Source organism: Thunnus thynnus, chromosome 9 (genome assembly GCF_963924715.1).
Source record: "Thunnus thynnus chromosome 9, fThuThy2.1, whole genome shotgun sequence".
NCBI classification, from domain to species: Eukaryota; Metazoa; Chordata; class Actinopteri; order Scombriformes; family Scombridae; genus Thunnus; species Thunnus thynnus.
Window position 1 is genome coordinate 3,547,372 of NC_089525.1, and position 6,026 is coordinate 3,553,397.

Genomic DNA, 6,026 nt, shown 5'->3' on the forward strand with positions numbered 1-6,026 from the left:
AAGTACATCTGATATCCTTCCACTTGGCTGTTAAAATCTCAGTAAAGACATTCATCCCATTAAATTCTGACTTGGAGAGCAGAGAGAATATAAAGTGGAATCGTCAGATAGAGAGACTGACATGACGAGAGTGCGAGAGAAGTACATCTGGAAAAAGATTTTAAACTCTCAGTCATGTGATGCAGTGTTTCCTTGTATTTTCTTTTTGTTCATATTTTTGTCAAGAACACCCATACATTTCTACCTGCCTCCATATGTCTATAGGCTGATTCATGTCAATACTAATATTCTTTCCGTCTTTGCTGAGTCGTATTAGTGGCCGCAGCGTCCCACTGGGATCATTAAGTTCCATCTAATCTGCTCTTTGTCTGCAGAGGGACAATGGCTGATAGTGAAAACACATGTAGGGCTGATGTGATGTTTTTGCAGGAAACCTGATTCCTCTGATCTGTCTCTGTAGCAGAACGGGCAGATCCAGTGTCTGACTGATGCTCTTCACTAAACCCTCTCTGAGTTGGTCACGTTTGTTGGGATTGTTTTTCTTCAGTGCAGATTAACTTGTCGTGAAATAAATTTGTCATGTGCACCCTGACCCAAAGTCTAACTTTGACACATTGATCTTGTGTCCACCTGTGATTGTTATTAATCTCATTACGAATTGAACAGATTTGTACAAATGTAGAGTAGGTAAGTAACTTTTACCTTTAGGGCCAAATCACACCAGCATTTATGATTCATGTGAATGCAATCATTGTGATCAGTGGGTTTAGCTGTAAAATGACACAGGATCAAGTGTAACTTTTTTCTTTTCTTTTTCTTCTAGAATGACAGAGATACAGTGAATATTTGGCAAAATAATATGAACATAATCAATTACATTCATATTTATCAAAGACCTATTGTATTACCAAAAATCTTTTGGGAAGTCTGTGGTTATGCTAGCGGCTTTGTGAGCCTTTGTGAGTATATTGAAAATTTGACCTGATGATGGTGCCAGATTAAAAGTTATGGGATCACCAGAGTTCTTACAATTCATCCTGGGGGAGAACATCAATATCTGTATCAAATTTTCAATAGTCTGTACCATTCAGTAGTTGTTGACGACTTTCATTTAAAACCACAAATGTCAGCCTCATTGTGGTGCTAGAGGAAAAAGGTCAGTTGTATCACCAAAGCCATTAGCAAAAATTGTGTAGGAGCAACGAATGTCTGCACAAAATGTTGCGACAATCCATTTATTAGATGCTGAGATATTTCACTGAATAAATAAAAAAAAAGAAAAGAAATTGTCATTAAATCTGAACAAAACAAAGATTATGGTGTTTGGAAATTGTAAAATTAAAGTATAAGTGATGATAGACAATGTTAGCATAGAAAGAGTATATGAAAATAAATTTAAAAATCTGCTGGAAACCTCATATAAGATATGTGCGAGCAAAGCTGCAAGGAGCTTTACAGTACCAGGAACAACGAGACACATTCTAGATCACAAAGCATTTCACACTCTGTACTGTTCACTTGTATTACTGTATCTGACTTACTGTGTGGAGGTTTGGGGTAACACCTACAAAAACACCCTACAACCATTGTGCATACTACAAAAAAAGAGCCAAAAGGATAATAAACAATGTAGGATGTCATGAACACACCAACACACTGTTTTTAAAGTCATATACCTTGAAGTTCATGGATCTGGTATAATTAGACACAGCACAAATAATGTATAAAGCCAGAAATAAACTACCAGGTAACATACAAAAAATGTTCTTGGACAGAGAGGCAGGTTATAATCTGAGAGAAAAGTTTAATTTAAAGAAACTCTGTGTTCGCACCACATGAAGAGAGTATATGTATTATGAAGAGAGTATATGTATTTCAGTCTGAGGGGTGAATGTGTGGAATGGTCTGGATGTGGAGCTAAAACAAAGTACAAACATAACTCAGTTCAAGAGGATACACAAAAAAATATATTTAAAGAGGTATGTGGATGAGGAAGGGTTGTGTTAAAAAGTTTTATTTTATTGACACCAGGTGGATATTTGGGATGTACATAGAACTGGGATGGTTGTTCATATGAGTTTATGGATGGATAGTTGAGGAAGGGGTAGGAATAAATATGTGTATATTTCTCTACTCCTTTTCGAACATGTAATATTTAATTTGTGTTGTTTATAAGAATGCGTTTATTGAGTTTGTTGTTTAAATTTATTGTTTATTTCATTTTATTGGTATTATTGTTTTGTTTTTATCTGTTTTTTTATTTTTACACGTTCGAAATAAAATTGACTAAACTAACATAAACTAAAACTTGACCTGTTGGTGACGCTGGATGAAAAGTCAGCCAATCACCAAAGTCTTTAGGATTCATTCTCTGGGGATCATGAATGCATGTACAAAATTTCATGGTAATCCAATAGTTGATGAGATATTTCACCACTTGACCAGACCGAACTGCAATCTATAGAGGAATACCCATTCTCAGTTCTCAACAGTACCTAGTTAGTTAGCCATGACACTCTAGACAAATTAAAACACCAAGAACCTGGAAGAAATATTTCACCTCCTATATGACACATAACCATACACAGAATAACTCATATCACAATAAAACCAAGTCCTGTCATTCAGTTACCTTTTTGGAGGTCTGTTCTTCTTCAGCTCTTTTTATTCAAAGTAAGTTTTATGGAAACATAAAATAAAAGTTTCTGGGATAAATGGAGATTAAACATTTCCTCTGACACCGTGACAACAGGCAGCTGCCTCATGAATGCAGCTGCTGTGACAGGTCAAAGGTTACTTGGGGGTAATGGGTGATGGATGCTCGGTGGGTGGGTGGGTGGGGATCTTGGTAAATATGTGAATGGAGCTGAGTGTCTGGGACCGTGTGAGGCTCATCTTGTTGTCGTCCATAGCAACAAAAATACCCCTTTTGGACTGCATGGTGTCTCTGTTAAGTTCTTTGAATGGCCCTCTCTGGAGTCCTGCACACATGGGATACCTCTGTACACAGCTGCATTACGGTTTGACTGAAAAAGGGTTAAAAGACCAATACCCACTCCACAGCTGCCACTTTTAAAATATACATTATCTTTAAGTTTGCCCATTTCATTGCTTATATAAAAATGCTATTGACAGTGACTTGTCCTGATGTTCTGACAAGGCTGACCTGCGGTGGCCCATGATCGGTTGGTGGTAAACCACCAGATGACTTTTGAGTGGAGGAGAAAAGAGGTTCCAGGTCCACAAAGAGAGCAGTGTTCAACTCTGATTACTAATGTGAATGTCAGGGCTGAGAGGACAGTGATGATGTGCACAGAGCTGTGGTCTCATTTATAAAATGACTCAATTCTCAGTTGAGAATTACTCAAGACAGAATTTTGACCATTAGACCTCAAAAACTCACAAACCCACAATAAAGTTCTTACTTATAAAAGTTACTCTGACGTCTTTGTCATGTTTCATACAAACATTAAAACTTTGGTTCATCCAAATTACAAAAAAACATATTTTCCCCTACCATAGACTGTATATGTTAGCCTAACAGAGGTAGACAGATCTTTAATTATTAGAATGATGCATGAATGCAGTGAAGTCACTGTAAAAGAAGCTGATGCCTTTAACACAACTTATGGGGGAAACTTTGCCTTTTCACCAGCATGCTAATGCTAGCAGATTTAGCAAAGTGCACTGACTAATCATCAACATGGCTGGAATAAATCTCAGAGAAGGATATTTCAAAACCTTGGCAAACAGTGTAGAACCCAAACTATCTGCATAATTAGATATCTATCCAGGTGGGTCAACTGATCCTTTAAATGCAATAATTGTTGCCCCACCAGCATTATTGGAGAACATTTTTTGCTATGATGCTATAACCACACCTGTCAAAGTCCTCTTCTCCCCCCCTGACATCACTGTCAGCAGAGGTTGCTGGCCAGCGGCAGAGGAAGTTGGACTGGAATAATAATAAAGTATATGTGTCAGGAGGCATGTGTTTGGCTACAGTGACACTGACTCCTACAGATTTTCCATCACCCATCTCCCTATTTCTAATACAGGTGATTCTGGTGATGAATACTACAGGCAGTTTTTTTGGCAACACATTTTGCACCAATTACCTTGTTAACCTCCAACTGAATTTCATGGTATCCTGTAGTGGAAGAAGTATTCAGATCCTTTAAACACAGCAATGCTACACTGTAAAAAATACTCCATTACCAGTGTTGGGCAGTAACACGTTACTTTGTAACGTGTTACAAGTCAGTTTGGCCACTACCTGCTAGCTTGTTGTTGATGGTTATGTGACTCCAAAGTTGTTTTATTAGCATGTTGTGGTTTCTCAGCTGTCTTGCTAATGTTAAGCTTTCAAACCACAAGGTCTTGTTGTCTTTCTACACAGAAGATGTAGCGTGAGTATGGAGGCTTTGACGTTGTTTAAAGGGCACCTTTTGATGGATCTGGGCTGAGTAACAAAAGTAAAGTAATGAGTAATGTACTTTTGCTAGTATTACTGTGATTACTTTTGAAATAATATGTGTAAATGATTACATATTTCAGGTAACTTGCCCAGTACTGTCCATTACAAATACAAGTACTGCATTCAAAATCTTACTTAGATAAAAGTAAAAAGTATTATCAGCAAAAGATATTTATAATATCAACAGTATAGTCAGCAGCCTGACTGCAGTATGGCCCCTTTTCAGATGGTATATCGCTATTTGTCCTCATTATCCATTGTTTCAATGTCAAGTCAGTTTTTAACTTTGAAACAGTTTTTATATACTGCTGGGCAGTTTAATCTATACCAACACAACATAATTTTTACAAACTAATACTTGTGTTTTGTAAAATCTTAATATGCAAAGTAAGCAGTAATTATAGATGTCAGATAAATATAGTGAAGTAAAAAGTTTTTAGAAAGGAAAAGAAAAGTAGTGGGGTAGAAGCAGAAAATATCTGAAAATGGATATACTTACTCCACCTGTAGAGAGGGCATGATATAACAGTAAGCAAATTTCTTCTATATAGCACCTAGAATTAGAATAAGGAAAAGTCTCCAGGTCACTCCCTGCACTCTGATATACTACATACAGTACATAGTATGGTCTTCATTAGTGTCTGAGCTCTCTTTTTGTTGTAATGTATTATATTATTATATTTATTTTAGCATTTTCATTTTTTTAGTATTAAAATGATTGCTTTACATAACTTTGCTTTACATTTACTCTTGTCTGCATTGTTTCGAGGGTTAAACTACCATGTGTGATGCCTGGAGAGATGTGAGTGCATCTCTTCAGCCAGCTACAAGTCGAGTTTGTGACTGACACCAACAAAATCATTTCGATGTGTGTCCTTGTTTCTGCATCTTAAAAAGAAAACACACAAAAAAAGAAGACATTTTCCTGTTCCTGACGGTCAGTTTCACGGTCTAAAGGAGAAACTTTCTTCAAAATTAACCAACGTTAGTTAATGCAGCTAAACAATCTGGTAAATATCAGGTCCGTATTAACCAAATTGTTTCGCTGCATTAAGTAGTAGAGGTCGTCTGGTTGTTGGTGGATGGTTTATATTGATAAAGCGAATTCGATGGTAAAGCAAAAAAAATATTTTAAAAAATGAAAAGCTGGAGATGCCGGGGATTGAACCCGGGGCCTCATACATGCAAAGCATGCGCTCTACCACTGAGCTACATCCCCACTACAACACTGTGGGAAATTACGCAATAAGTACCAGCTCAAGAAATTTAGCTTGATTTACGATTACATAGTCATCATGAAGAAAAATACAATCACAATTATAATGTATACGTTCATGTAGCTAAATGACTTGCTTTACAGGCTAACTTAATAAAATATACGGTCCAACCAAGCTTTTTATGATGTGTTATTAACATAACATAACGTTAAACCACACAACTAGACAATTAATAACTACACGAAACCACAACTCACGTTTTAGAAGCATTTTCATTTTAAAACAGAAAATGTGTCGGGTACGGAGGAGTGAATGCAGGTGTCTCTTGTTCA

General features: G+C 36.7%; 1 non-coding gene across 1 annotated transcript; it reads right to left on the minus strand.

Moving 5' to 3' along the window:
- Positions 1-5,624: 5,624 nt before the first annotated feature.
- Positions 5,625-5,696, minus strand: trnaa-ugc (transfer RNA alanine (anticodon UGC)). Its single transcript has one exon. It is a non-coding gene; the product is annotated as a tRNA-Ala (tRNA).
- Positions 5,697-6,026: the final 330 nt, after the last annotated feature.